At 38.2% G+C, this 15,707-nt stretch overlaps 1 protein-coding gene across 8 annotated transcripts in view; it reads right to left on the reverse strand.

Annotated features, from left to right (window-relative positions):
* Window positions 1–15,707, reverse strand: part of SEMA5A (semaphorin 5A) — a 338,112-nt gene that overhangs the window by 243,676 nt on the left and 78,729 nt on the right. For 7 of the 8 annotated variants that reach the window (XM_064661194.1, XM_064661239.1, XM_064661203.1 and 4 more), the window contains exons 2-3: window positions 14,885–14,978; window positions 13,634–13,732 (exon numbers count right to left, since the gene is read on the reverse strand). The gene's annotated coding sequence lies outside the window, so the exon portion shown is untranslated. Of the gene's footprint in view, window positions 1–10,321; window positions 10,401–13,633; window positions 13,733–14,884; window positions 14,979–15,707 lie in introns of those variants that run through there. The other variant, XM_064661250.1, reaches the window with a different exon arrangement.

Below are 15,707 nucleotides of genomic sequence, written 5' to 3' on the forward strand. Positions count from 1 at the left end.
TAGTTCTGGCAACACCAGTAGTGACAAGCCCTGGAACCCAGAAGGAAAAAAGGATAGAAGCCAGGAGGAGGCATCAAGAAGCCTGTTTCCAAAAAAAACCCCAGTTCTTTTTATTATAGTGAATCCTGTTTCCTGTCAAACACAAAAAAACCCCAAACCTATACCTCTTTATAGTAGAATTACTTTGAAATACATTCCTTACTCAATATAGCTTTAAGAAAACAATTTGTATATCACTCAGATACACAATTAGATTAGATCAATAGCTCAAAGATCACCTCATTAAACATCAAGATGAGACTGGAGGCTATAGATCTTCTTCCATGAAATAATCTAGTTGTACACTATCATGCCTTTTAACCAGACCGAGCAATGCAGACTGTTTACTATGCAGCTGAGTAGCATATTCTAATTTGTCTTTGCATAAAGTGAGAGTCAGCTTCAATTAACAAACTGCTTACTGAGTTCCTTCATTTTTTTTTTAATATTGTCATTCATTTCTTTAGTGGCATGAATTTTAAGATCTGCAAGAGACAGACAGCCATCAGCTGTCATTGAGTAACACAGTCAAAAATCAATCCATGAATTCAGAGTGACATTCTGCCAAAAGTCTGCTAATATCAGTAGCTGAGGGTGACAACTCAGAAGAATCTGTCATCGAAGCTAGTTCTCCAGCGCTTCTCAGAGCTGAAACTTGTGATTTGCACAAAGGAATCACTGCTTCAAGAACAATAGCCTGAAGCAAGGAGTTTGTAATAGCACCTCAGAACTCAAGTATCACATTGTGGGCTTGACTGCCTCATCAGTGGGGGATAGCCCCAGTGGACCACAGCTGCCTTGAGCAAGCACAGGCCAATCCAGCAGGTCCACACAGAGCACCACAGACAGCTTAAGGGTAGGAATAAAGGTAGTCAAATCAGCACAGCCTAGGCCCAAGTTCCAGAAAAATTTCAGCACTTTTTTCAAATCCCTTTTTTCTTAGCTATCCATTAGCTCCTTGGTCTTTTCGGTATCTTCACAAGACCCAAATTCCTATCTAAAGTTTCCTTCCGCTCATCTGGTTTCCTGGTCCAGTCATTGAGAGCACCTTTCCCCACGTACTGCTTGGGACATCCACTGAACTGGGATCCTCAGACTGGACATCAGAAGTTAGCCTGAGGTAGTAGAAGGAAGGATTCTCCACCTCAGACAGACCTCAGCCAGCAAAGTTTTTCTTTTACAAAATAGCTTTAATGGAAGAACAAAATGGTAATGATTGTTTGCAAATAAAGGTCTGAAAAGTGAAAGAAAATTCAGAGGAAGTTTAACAGACAAAGGAAGGGCATGAAGTGAAGGCAAATGAGCCAGAAGAGCACAGAAGTGCCAGCTAGGGCAAGAAAAAGAAATGGAGAAGGAAGAATTAAGGGATCAACACCCTCCCCCTCCCCCGAATTTCATCTTCTCTTTTCTCTCTACACAACACTTGCCTGCTCCTTTTCCAGTTGGTACTATTATTGGCAAACCAAACACATCTTCTTAGGGACCAACAAACTGTCAACACCATGAATATGACATAGAACACAAGCTGTTCTGTAATAGAAATATACTTTCAGGTGCTGTGAGTAACAGCATTTCAGAACAGAGACCACACCACAGGGTCCTGTTCATTTTAAAAAATTACATAGCTTTAAAATGGGATTGGGAAGTTATGAAATACCTCGACTCTCCCATTTTGCTGTGTGAAACTCAGAAACTTCCTGAGCCTGATACTGCAACAATATTCAGGAAAAATCCCACTAGCTGCTCCCTGCAGTCTCACCCTCTTCCTCGACCCACGTGCTGCCTGCTCCTGACAAAGACCAGATGCTGGGCTGGATGCACCTCTCACCAAGCGCAGCCATGTTCCTATTTCCTGCAAAGGTCTGAGCCCTGTACTGCACATCATTGGTAGCTTGTGTTTTTTCTCACTTCTATCACAACACAGTATATACAAGTCTGTATTTATGAGTTATTCATAAAGCCTAGTGAAAAGTGAACACAGTATCTGACTATAAGGGAGAGAAAATGCATTGCACACTTTCTTACAAAGCACATGCTACAGTGCATGAATTGTGACCATAAAGAGAAACAGCACCCAGAATAGCCATATCCACATTTTGTCTTTAATATTCCTTCACCCATCCAGTAGGAAGGTCTATGATTTGGAAAGATATCTTTCTTCTGGCTATAGCTGAGTCAAAATCCCCAATTTCAACAGAATCATGTAGCCATTAACTGGACTTCCTTACAAACTGTCACAAAACATGGCAAAAATTGCATTTTGGAAGTTTCTTTCAGTTTATCCAGCCACGTTGTTAGTGGCCTTTGCAAATATTCTTTCCAAATATCCCTGGCACACTGTTGAGAGATAAAATACGATATATTAAGCTGTGGACAACAATTTTCTAAGCAACTTGTACTTTCAGAGACCTAGTAACGCTGCCCCTGACTGAAGTTGGTATGCTACGTATTTCTACATCTCAGTAAATGAAAATTATTGATGAAAATTCTTATTTACCCATTAAAAAGGAATATAGTAATAGTATGCTAGTCCACCTTATTGAAGAAGAGTTAGTAAAAAAAAAAAAAACAAAAAAAACCAACAGACAGTTAAAGTATTTTTAACACTTATTTTCATCATATTTGTTAGCAAACATAATCTCAGTTTATGGTACTGTGTTTTCCTTTGTTCTAAGCTACATAATTATGTTGATTTCACATAACTAGCTACATTTTTTTAGAAAGGAAATGTGTTTCAGTCTAGAGGGAAACTACTGTAATGACGACATTTCTTGAGTGATCTTCAAACTCACTTTGTTCTTCCCTAGCTTCACTGTTAACCTACTTTTTGTAATCTCCTGCTAAAACAGCCTCTGTGCTCCCGGTATAGTGAGAGGGTCACAGAAAAAGTGAATTTTGAAATTTCACCAGTGAGAATTAGGAATCTATGAGTGACAATTAAAAGTAAAGCTGTGATGTCATTTGCATTAACAATGTGCTGAAACTTCACTATATATATAAAAAAAAAAAATAGAAAGTTTAAAAACATGGCTTGCTTGAACAAAAAGCAGAAGTTCAGGACTGGAAGGAGATCCATGCAACAGAGCAGCAGACAACAGTGCACTGAAATAACCAAGAAAAAAATTAGCTGGGAAGAGAGAAGTTTTATCACCTGAGAGGAGAATGAAGAAGATTAGAGTTGGATGAAAATTTATGTCAAATCTTGAACATGTATTCAAAGTAGTTTTGAGTGAAGGCAAGGTTAATGGAAGCAGGTAAAAAAGAGGCAAGATGAAAGTAATGCAAGCTTAGCTGTTGTATATAAATTGGGAATAGGCAACACAGAAATTGGAGTCATATGTGTTGAATAATTAAGAAAGAAGATTATCACATCACAGATTATTGCTGCAGCCATCTGGACATACTTTCTTATTTGTAAACTGTACTGAAAAATGTGCCAAAATTTGTACATGGATGTAAAGAGAAACCAGAAGGAAGACAGTATTACAGAAACTTCAAAGAGCTGGGTTTAAAAAAAAAATTATATTCAACTTAAAACAGTTCCCTATCATTTTGTATATCAATGTATAAAAGTACTGGATAGTAACCAGTATTTAGCTTTCATAGAAACTTAATAGAATACATTTTAAATGTGAATCACCAATCTAAAGAACAAAACTGTACTGCTAAAACAAAGCAATTAGTGGATATTCTCCACATTAACACTAGACAAACTTCCAAAATAAAGATTATATTAAGGTAGTTACAACTTTAAAAAACTGTTGGATGAGCTCCAAACTCTTGTGAAATTACCACTGTGACAGTCTGCTTCTACTGGATAATAAAAGCAAATTTATCCTTCTCATGGTGGGTTCAGCCCTGCAGTTCTTTCATGGGGTTTTAGAGGGCAGTAGGTATTAAACACATTCCAGCAAATGCTTAGACAGTGGAGGAAAACACACTTTTGTATGGCTCCATGGCTCCATTCGCAAATGCATTTCAGATTCCCAACTCCTATCAACTCCCATCTCATTACCAGCTTTTGATTTGTTTCTTCCCATCAATAACCAACAGTCTCTCTTTACAGCAACAGCTTAAGTGACAGTAAGGTTTAGCAGACTGATATGAAGGAAAGGGAAAGGTGAGGCAGCTCAGAGCTCCCATCCCACATCACTGCTACAGAACACTTCTGTTCTCCCCCTATTTATTTGTATGTATCTTTTCTATCAAGATAAGTATTTAAAACACCCACTCATCTCACCAAGCTTCTGGATTCCTTCCATTAGTTCTTGGACAAGCAATAGATTATCCAACAAAGAATGCTTAGGTGAACTGAACCATCCAATGTCTCTGTACTGATTATACAAAATGCTACAGTATCATACAATCACAGAATGGTTTGGATTGAAAGGGGCCTTAAAGATTATCTAGCTCCAACCCTGGTCATAGTGTCTATGGGCAGAAAAACCTAGCAGGTTTTAGCAGTCTCTAACACTAGAGCAAGTTGCTCAAGGAGTAAGTAGGCTACTACCTCACTTTGTTGCTCTTTATCTCTGCAAAGATTTAGATCTTTTTATACATCAACAAAATTTTTCCACACACTTATAAAAATTCAACACACAAGTGAAAGCACTGTTTAATGCTTCCTCTAATCTAATTAACACCCCATGATTATAGGCAACAGTGCTCAAAGGGGACTCCACCAATCCACGACACACTTCCATGTTAGATTTTGCATTTAGATCTCTGATTCAATTCAGAACTGCAGTAGAAAAATCAGACAACTCTCCCATCTGAAGATGTCCATCAGAAACATAGGAAACCCTGATAAAGCTATCAGAATCCTGGAATAAGAAGTCTGAAGGCAAAAATCATTATTTCTGTTAGATATTTCTGAAAATTCATCCACCTTTTGTTAGTTATTCACTAAATCCTGAAGTCAGATACAGATATTTTAAAACTTCTGTGAAAGATCAAGTTAATAAATCCTTTCCTAAAAAAAAAACAGGTAAAATTAAAAATAATGGAAGGTACAAAGATTTTCAAAGAGCATTTTAGAGTTAAAATATCCAATCCATCAGAGTTTGCAAAAAGAAAAGGTCAAGTTCAAAACTACTACAATGCTTATACTTAAGACTGTGTATTCATAAAGGTTTCACACATATGAGGAACATCCTTGCACATGTCTGACCTTTCTGTCAATACGAACTTGCTTATTTTTTTCTAGATCCTAAAATACAGCATGACCAAGAAAAAAAATCCTTCTAAAGAGAATAAAACATAATTGTATTTTCTTCCTCCAACATCACTGTTAAAAATTTAAGTTCTATTTCTAAGTCTGTTTAAAAGTAGTAAAACTTGACACAACAGAAATCATATACTATTTGGTGGAATGCACCCAATGAAGTTGTCAAACAACAAATAAGGAGATGTCAAATAACCTAACGTTAAATGAGGAATGAATGGCTCTTGACATATTTGTCTCAATACCCGGAAGCCTCTTGTGGGTTTTCTTCAGAGCATACACTGTGCTGCTCTGTGTATTTGTGTATTATAAATAATAAAATAAATATACTCAATTTTTTTCGGGTCTGAAATATCCTCTTATGTTATTTTACTCACTTAGACTTTCATGTTTTATCTAATTCTTAATGATTATGCTCTTTTTAATAATTTCCATTTTTAAGAGTTTTCAGGAAAAAAAAATCTATTCTGTTAAGTTATTTCACAAACTAACAATGTTGTGAAAATCCAATTTGCTTGGTGACATCTTTCCCAATGGTTCCTCAGTGGCTGACAGCTTTCATCAGTCAAAGACTAAATTACATGAAGTGTCACTGATGTCTCCATCATATCCAAAATCACTTTAGACTTCTGTAGCTTTGCAGTTGTCATTTTTCATTTATCACTTTGGAAACTTATAAGCATACAGTATGTACGCACAGATTGCATACACTGAAACATATCTCAGACTGCTCCTTTTGAGGAATCTAAACTTCAGAGACCAAATGTGTCAAAGGCACCTTGAGTTCATAAATAGAAACACATACAACGATTACATCTTCCCTCAGATTTTTCTAACAATAGAGACACTGATTCAGCTTTTTTGGGTTGTTTAGCTCATATCAAAATTTTCTAGTAATCACACAGGTGCTTAACAGGAAGCTTCCTGAACATCCCTACATTTTATGCCACACAATACATTTGGTGGTGTTGCAGCAATAGCCTATGGAAAACCTCCTCCCATCCCACTGCCCCAACTCTCCAGCACACCATTAGTTTAGAATGACCTGCAGTCTATAAGGTCCTTATAGCTATATAGCTAGTCCTTAGCTAGTGCTGCCTGAGACCACTAAGATGTATACTCAAAAGCCATATTGTGCTCCTTTCTGTACATCTTCACACTCTCATACATCCAGTTCCTCAAAAAACCCCAAATGCATACATGGCACAGGCAGGGTACCCTCTCCTGAGATGAACAAATAATCAAACCACCAACACACTGACATGCCACAGTTGAACATCATACACTTTGCTGGCAGGACCACATGTCCATTTAGACAACACCCCATGGCAGTAAGCTAAGGCATTGCCACAGGTAGACCTGTATAGATAACCTCCATTTCACTTTGCTAGCCTGGCCCTTCATCTTCTCCCATATCATGTCTACAATGGTGGTGTTCCAACACCACATCCTGAGCAAAGACCCTAGCTCCCAAGCAATCCAGATCTTCCTAGCAGTTAGTTCTATCGAAGCTTAGTCCAATATCAGTTGATGACAACATGCCTCAACAACCAGATCCATATGCTCACTCATGATTGGCACCATTTTCTCCTTCAAATCATCTCCTGCCCCAAAGAGAAACCAGCCACCAGACGCATTTTTAAGACCACCACAGCTACTGTATATAAGAAGGGTAAAGCCTGAGAGAAGCTGTGCTCATTAGATCACACTGCATCTACTGCTACACACAGATCTCGCCCTTTCCACTCTCCCTCCACTGGAGCCCAGCTTCCTTCTCACTTTCCCTCAATACCTTTTAAACTGAGAAACAGAGGCATCTCAGTCCTAAGCTGAATGCTGGCTAAGTCAGGGTACAAAAATTTGGTATAAGGTATCCCAAGATCCCACTCCTCAGCAGCATGAAGGATGGTGCACTTAGCCCATCCATGCCTTTAGCTCACCCTAAGTTGCAGAACTGCCAACCAATGCATTCAGGGCAAGCCAGACCAACCTCTTCACTCATTTGCTTAGGATACAAAAGTTTGGCATACTACACTGAATGTACTGATGTCTGAGGAGATTGGTGGGTTAAAAGACAAGGTCTCTGCTTGCCTATGAGTACTCCCACCCTTTGTGAGCTGCCCTTTGAGAAACAAAGAGACCAGTTCAATTTTAAAAGTCAACAGATCCTGAGGTGCTCCTTTACAGAGTCCTCTAAAACCATCCTCACACTGGCAGCTGAGGCTTGAACTTGACAGATAATGACAGGACCACTCAGTGCCCATCGTCATGTAGGTTATGTGGTGGAGTCATGGCATGCACGACAGGAGAGTAAATAAGAAAGCTAGGAAAGCTGTATCCAAGATGTTGAGAGTGGTTGTGGAATAGCCCATTCATTCTTAATGTGTTCCAGAATAGGTGACCAGCAATCCCACTGCATGAACACTACCTTCCACTATGCCCTAAGAAAGGATGGAGCTCAGAGTACAGGAATTCATTAGCTCCCTACAAATCAAGGCATATTGACACACCCACCTTCCAGTCTCTGTAGACCTATTCCTCTCCTTTTTGAGAACCAAAACCTTCTTTCATCAGCAAGAGAGGGTATTTATTTAAACACAAAGGAAATGCTAAAACACTACCTTTCCTTTCCCGTATTTGTTTTTATTTTTTTGTATCACTGCCTGACAGTGGTACTAAAAATGCTCTTGCGAAGTTAGAATCTCCATCCCTTCCCCTTTTTTGTAATCCTTTTGCAGTTATATTTTTTCTCCTTTATTTACCAAGTCTCCGCTTTGATGTCATTTGCATATTACTACAGAATGGTATGCTGTTAGATCTACTTTGAGAACAACAGTCCAAGCACAAAGCTGTAGAAGGAATATTAAGGAAAATGACCATTTAAAAAAACCTAAAAAACCAATCAACCAAACAAAGAACTCTTCCAAATGGCCTCTGTTAATGACACAAAGAAAAACACAAGTACAACAAAATGTCTTACAAATAAAACCTTCCCTTTAGCTGTGGGTGTGGTGTTGAAAAACTATTAAATCAGAGCAGAAAAGTGTCAGTTTATGTAGCAGTGGTGCAACTAGATACAAGTATCATGCATATGAGAATTCATTGTTGGAATTCAAAATAAAGAACCCAGAAGGAAAATGCTGAGGATGCAAGGCCTTTCCACTGGTAGTCTGTGTAATAATGAAATGCAGAATTTGATCTAAAGAGGGGCAAAAAGAAGAGACTGGACACAAAAACACACTAAACAAAGAAACTTGCTCATGTTGTATGCATCTGGCCAAGTTAAAAATTGGGAATTTATGGCTGGGTTAGGAAATGCAGAAGAAATGGGTTAGGAAATGGGTTAGGAAATTGAGAAGACATTTTAAAATGTGAATGATTCTCAATTTACCAAAGAGTAATAACAAACTTTCCAGTATGATGTGTGTGCTCTACCTTAGCGTACTTCATCCCAGAGAGAGAATGGGACTTGCATGTCACTTAAGGGTCCCAAAAGCTCAGTTTGGATACAAGAAAAAAATTCCCCTGCATTCATACCTGGCCGAGTCTTTCCTCTGTTACAAATCACTTCACCATGACATTGATGGGACAAGTTGCAGACTGATCTAGCAGAAATTCTATATTGCTAATGTCACCGTGACGCATTCTGGTTTTTTTTCACTACAGCCTTATCAGTTTCTACAACTAATTATATAACTGTACATAAACACATCTCTTTCACAGGAAAAATCCAGTGCAGAGTTCATAGCTCTTTTTTTTAAAAGACATAAACCTGTATTTATACTGTAATAAACACATCATACAGAAAGATGTTGAAAACACAAATTGAAACATGTTGCTCCCATTATGAAAAATCTTTGCAAACCTTCAGCGCTCTGTAAATAATAAATAACTGAAGGTCATCTCATCAGGTTAAATGTGAGTTGTACTGCCAAGATAGAGAGTCTGCTACAACTAGGCTGTGTTAGCTAGTACATGGATAAACAGGGATTTCAATTTCCAGGGCTGTCAATCTTGCATGTTTTCCAGCACTGGATTCCACCATATTTTATAAAGATGCAATCTGAAGCCGAGTGAAAAATAATTCAAACTTCTTCAGTGGTGTTGCAGAAAGGGCTTCCAGAGCACATAGATTATTCATTCATTAGTGCAAACACTGCAAGTATGAAAATCTGTGTCACATGGGAAAAAAAAATTTATAAATGCACCAAACCTGGATCAACAGAGTCAACTCAACGGATCTCAAAACAGTGCCCTTTTCTATAAATTTTTCAGACATTTTCAATCAAGATGAGAGAAAGGAACCAAGATACTTCAGGCAAATGAGAGATATCTGGAATACTTAAAGGCAGTTTCTCTGTGGCAAGGAATGTGACCTGGAGGAGGCAGTTGAGCCAGCGTGGGAGAAGATGAACCTTAACGCTAACAGAATCTTAAGCACTAAAAAAAAATAAAATCAAATTATAAATCAAAGATCATTTAGTTTCACACCAGGTGTTAAAACCCTGCTTCTAGATGCCATTTATTTCAGAGATTTAACTAGCTTTAATGGGAAGAGTCTCATTTTCTGTAGCAAGAAACAAAGGGTCTTTCCATTAGACACAGTGACCTCATCCATCCCTCTCTGATCCTTCTTCACCCCATATGCAGATTAAAGCACAGCACAATTCATCACTTCAGCACAAAGTTGTTTGCAGCTCAGTGGTCTGTGGTTATGTTACATACCAGGCAGAGTGTCTGAAACAAAATGAAGCTCCTTCAACTCTGAAATTGCTATTGCTGCTTTGAAGCAATGCAGGTTCCTTTTAACAAAGAACAACAACTACTACTAATAAGCTTTTCATTGTTATGTTTAATTTGTTAAAATTCCACAAGTCCCCAACAAAGGGAAACCTCCAATCACTACACACATAGTGCCACAAGGAACACACCAGATGAGTTAGAAGGGCCAGGAAGAAGGACTTTTCTTCACAAATGGATGAGCTCAAAGAATTAGGTGCGTAGGGGAATGGCTGACCTAAGCAATACTTTAAATTAGTAATGACCTATGTTACATACCTCTTCTTTCCCTTGTAACCACTCCTATTCTGCAATTCCTTTCCATTTATCTGAAACCACACCCTTGTATCCCCTCTTCCTGCAAGAAAAATACTCTTTCATCAGGACTGCATATCACTATTTGAAATATTCATACCATTTGTGACTTTGCAAGTTTTGGCCATGTTACTTAGAAATCCTTAGAGTTTCCATTTCAGCTTTTTAGTCTCATTTTTGCTACTATTTTAACAAAATTCATTTTTACCAAGAGCAATTAACCTCTCTAATCTAATGCAAAAAACATTGTTTTCTCCTCCCGTGTTTTTTGATTTCAAGTCCCCTTGGAAAACTTCTCAGAGGAAGTACAGATACTGGTTCAGAAAATTTGAATATTCTTTAATACTTGCACAGATCCATCCATCTCAGGTGCATAAATTGATGGAAAACCAAAGACACTGTTTCCTTCATTCCCAGTATCTGCTCCTCTCTAAGATCCTTAAATTCTATTAATTCTTCAGAACTTTACTCAGTAGTTTCTCAGTTTTGCTTACTTACCTCTTTTCATTCTATTCCTTCAGATAAATTTACCTATTTTCCACTAATCTTCTCCTATGACCACCTTTCTTCCAGTAGCCTTATCTCTTCTGGCCATTTCAATGGCTATCATTATGAAACCCTGTCACACTTTTAGCCTTTCCCCTTAGATGTCATAATATAACTCCAATATTTTGCTTCTCAAACAAATTCACAAACACAGAAGTATCTCCAAATTCAACACTCTTTTCTTATTGTCTTTGTACTCTCTCTAGGCTTTGCTGTTTCATCTTGCTTATTTCTCCCCTCAAAGGATATTTGCTCTACAACAAAACAGGTGTCACTAGAACTTACATATTGAAAAAAGGTGTTCTGGTAATTCCTTTCTATGTGAAAAGCACTACAGACTGTACAGAGAACACAGTAAGCAAAAACCTGAGATTTTTGGACTAAAAACTGAACTCTCAATGAAACAGCTTGAAAATATTAAAACAAATTTAACTGTAATTTATCAAGTGCCAAAAAAGGATTAAAAGCATTTATCTTACAATGAGGGAAAAGTCTCCAAGCACAGTGTGAGACCTCAAATTACATAACAGCTTAGCATTTTTAAAAATACTTTTAGCAACAGAGTTCTCTTCTGGGACTGCACCCTGCAACCTTACTGTTTATAAAATAGCATGTAAGAACCACCACAGTGGGTCAAGCTGGCTGTTTAGCCCAAATGAAATGACAAAACTGGCTCAGGCAAAACATTCAGCCTGACCTACTACTCTGTCTCCAGGAGCAGCCAAGAGCAGATGTCTAAAGAAAGAGTGGAAACTAGCGCAGTCATATACAATATTCTCTTCCACTCTCCCCAAAACCCTGCACACTTTCCACAGTTTTCTGCTCAGTAACTTCCTTACCTAGAGGTAGTGCCTTTATCACCTCTTTCTTGTTTTTTTAATTCCTCTTTTTTTTCCACCTCTATATCCAACTTTGTTCAGCGGTTCTATACACCCATGAAGCACACATAGCATGCTGTGACAGGGAATTTCAGAATTACTTACTATGCAAAAAAACCCCACTACTTTTTCTAGCTTTTAAACTGTTCCCTGCCTGTTTCACCTCATATCTCTTCTAATACAAAATTAAGTGGCACCGAGTATTCATTTCCCGTCCACACACCTCACAGCTTTTATAATTTTATAGACATCTAGCTTTAGCATCTGGTCACTATCTCTTTTCCAGTAGGGAGACTCTCATCTAGTTAGTTGTTCCTGTATGAATGATGCTCCATGGATATCTTCTGCATCCTGCTGCCCCTCTTCATTCTTGTTGCCCTTCTCTGAAACTTTTCCAGCTCTACCCCACATGTTTTGAGATGAGGACACCAGAACAGCACACCATATGCTGGCTAGATGGGATCTCTGGGAGACATCCAGTCTGACCAATCACTAAAAGCCACAGTAGATCAGGTCAGCTGTAGCACTGTCCAACTAAGAATTGAAAGTTCCCACTGGGAGAGATGACACCCCCACTCCACCCCCAGGTAACTTTATTCAGCGCTGCACTACCCTCTTTGTGAAAAAGCTTTTCCTAAAATGCCCAATCAGAATATTTAATTTGCAATCTGTGTATGTTAACTTCCTGTTACATAGTTTGACACAACCAAGAACGTTGGCTCCATCATCTTTGTAAGCATCATTCCAGTAGTTGAAGGCTAATATTAACCAGTTCTTAAATATCTTCTTAATCAGGCATTTATACACAGAAATCAATTCTTTCTCAGTATCTTGCCCATATTATCCAATGTCCTTCCTAAAACGCATATGCTAATCAAATTTTTAATTAATCCACAAACAAGAGACCTATTGGTTTCTAGGCTCCCCCATTCCTCATGAACTCCCCTGAAATATGGCATAAAATTAGATATCTTCAAGTACTCAACTGCTGAGACACTTTAAAGCAAGAAGTTGCTTGCCACAGTCTGTAGCTGTCCTATTTCCTTCTACCATTCCTAAAAAAACCTAGTTAAACTACATCTGGACCTGTTAAATTGAGAATGTGCAATTTGTTCCACAATCTCGCCTACAAATGCTTCCAGCTGAGAAAGGCAATCCCATAAGCCTCCCATAAGAAGAGTTCCAAAACAGGAACCACCCCATGCTTTTCCATGGTGAGCGCAAACACACAAGAATGACTTAGTTTTCTGCCATTGCTTTATCTCAGATCATTCATTTCATAATGGCGTTATACACAGGCCACACAGACTCTACAGCTGGCTTCCCGCTATTGGTCTGATTGAGAAAAACATTCATTAGTTTTATGTTTAGCCTGATAGGGGAATGTTTTGGTCCTATTTCCTTCTTTGAACACAGACATGACTTTTTTTAAGATGTCCTCTTGCTTTTAACAGTCTCCTATACCTTGTCATTTAGCTATACAGGCTTCCTTTTTCCTAGGACATTTTTAGACTGATGGTAAGCCTTTGCGTGGAGCCTCCAAACCAGCATCCTGAAATAGTACCTCTCCCACCTACAAACACGTTACTCTTACAGTTCCAGTTTTTCTTTGAACAAACATCCCCTTTTGAGCACAGTTTAGGAGGGGCAAGAAGAGAAGAAAATTTCAGGTTCTTTTTCTTGCATTCCACCCATTTCCATTTCTTCAATTTCCTTAGGTTAGGGAAAAGAGAAAGGCAGAATAACTGCAATGGTCTACAAAGCCATCTCACAAGTCTTCTTCCAGACATCATCTTACAATCTCTCTATGACATCACCATCTACCCACTGAACAAAATAGTCTCTTACCTACCTTTTAGTCACCATCCCTCTGTAATCACCTACTGCCTCTGTTCAGCGTTTGTGCAAAGCCTAGCACAGGGGGGTCCTGGGTCTACTTTGTTGTATGCTCCTAGAAGTTAAGGAAACACAAAAGAGAAATAATAGGTATTGAAGAGACAGCTCATCAGCAATTCTCAGACATTTATAGCAGACATAAAGCATGTCTCCCAAGACAATAAATTAGAAATGTAAGGCGTTTTAACTACAGAGTGTGAACAAGGACCAAACAGAAAGAGACAGAAAAAAAAAATCATTCTTTAAAATATCTGGCAGCTTGGCATGAGAACCAGAAGAGGAGTACTTGCCATAGAATTACCAAAATCCATGGGACAAGGATCTGAGAAAAATCCTTACTGTAAATTCTGTCTTGGTCCCCTAACTATCACTAAAATTAAACATGCCTGAGACACAGGCTGAAATCTGTCCCCAAGTGAAATCCACAACAAAATTCAGATGGGTAAAACTTTAATGTTCTTTTATTTTTCCATAAAACATAAAGTTCAAGGCAAAACAATGCAGTTACTGTCTAACATCTCAAAACAATACAGAAGACATTTTCAAGCAAGAGATGCATCATTAAGCACACTTCAAGATGTTAACCCATTTTGTAGGAACAAAGACAATATAATATTCACAAAATTATCTTGCTTTTTTCTTTATTGAAACAAGAAGGTACTGCTAATCATACTGCTACCTCTACTTGAAACAGCAAGACAGGAACCATATAGCAGTTTGCTGCTCTCAGTACCCCAAGACTCACTTCACAAGAAAAAAGTGATATTCCATCCACTATAAGCTTTCCTTTCCTAGACTGAGAATGTCTATGCACAGAACAAATACACTAGCAATCAGCAGTTCACCCTTGAACCTAAACAGAGACATGAGACAAAAAAAGGAGTCATTGTTCCACTCTGTTGACTCACTTATACAAAATGACTGTGCTAGATGACTGGAAGTGCTTGTGATTTTTTTTCCAGGGCTTTCCTGACCTATGAGAGTCTCAGGAAATCTGCCAAATGCATAAGCAGTACTGCATAAAGATATTTGCAAACATCGTATGACCAAGAAGAACTCTCCAGGTTAGATAACAAAGATTCAGATTTAGGTTCACAACATCAAAATTTCTCATGAATCCCTTTCTTCTTAGCGCCAAGTACTTCAGATTATAATTTACGTTTCCTTCTAAATTAAGAATCTATATCATATGCGTGCATATACACACCCCTCTGTGAAATTCAGCGACGTCAAACTCCTCTGTAGAAGTTGTCAAGAGTAGACTTAGATAGTGTTCTTCATGGCACAGGGATCAGTCAAAGCTAAAAGAGAGAAAATCACTTTCAATTTCACAGTCCAAGGTGGTGGGAGAAGCTTATATTGTCAACAAGACCTTGCATCACCTTTTCTTTGCCTCACACTTTTCAGAAACTCAAGGACAAATTTAAAACTTGGAAGAGGACCAAATTCTGCTTTTTATATTACTATGTACCAGAGAATACTTGAACACCTCAGCATAACTACCCGCCACCCGTGCATGTTGATGACAAACTACTCTGAGACATTCAGTCTGTCAAGTAATTAATTATAACTGTTACTGTGCAGTAAGTTCTACAGGCAACTACAAGAAATCCATCTCTAAGATGCAGCATGCATCTTACAGATTTATGTACACACTCACTACACCAGAATGAGCAGCTGAATTATTAGGCTTTGAAACATTACAAAGAAGGCTGTATACCTCAATTTTTCTAAACAAGCCAAACAGTACTAGCTCTTTCTATATGTGTTTCAACCTGCCCGCACTCCCTTCACCACTGACTTCACGATTCTTACTTCTGTATAAACATCTCAGATTTTATTTGATTGAAATAAAAGGTTTGGCAAGTTTGCTTTTATTCTAATGGTAATAATTACCTAAACAAAACTGGAAAGTAGGGTATGAATCCACCGTACTGATTTAGGGAAAACATGCACACACACACAAACCAACTCATAAAGGTTGCATTTCTACAGATTCACCACTTGCTGCCCTTACATTCATTCATGTC

Source organism: Pseudopipra pipra, chromosome 1 (genome assembly GCF_036250125.1).
Source record: "Pseudopipra pipra isolate bDixPip1 chromosome 1, bDixPip1.hap1, whole genome shotgun sequence".
NCBI classification, from domain to species: Eukaryota; Metazoa; Chordata; class Aves; order Passeriformes; family Pipridae; genus Pseudopipra; species Pseudopipra pipra.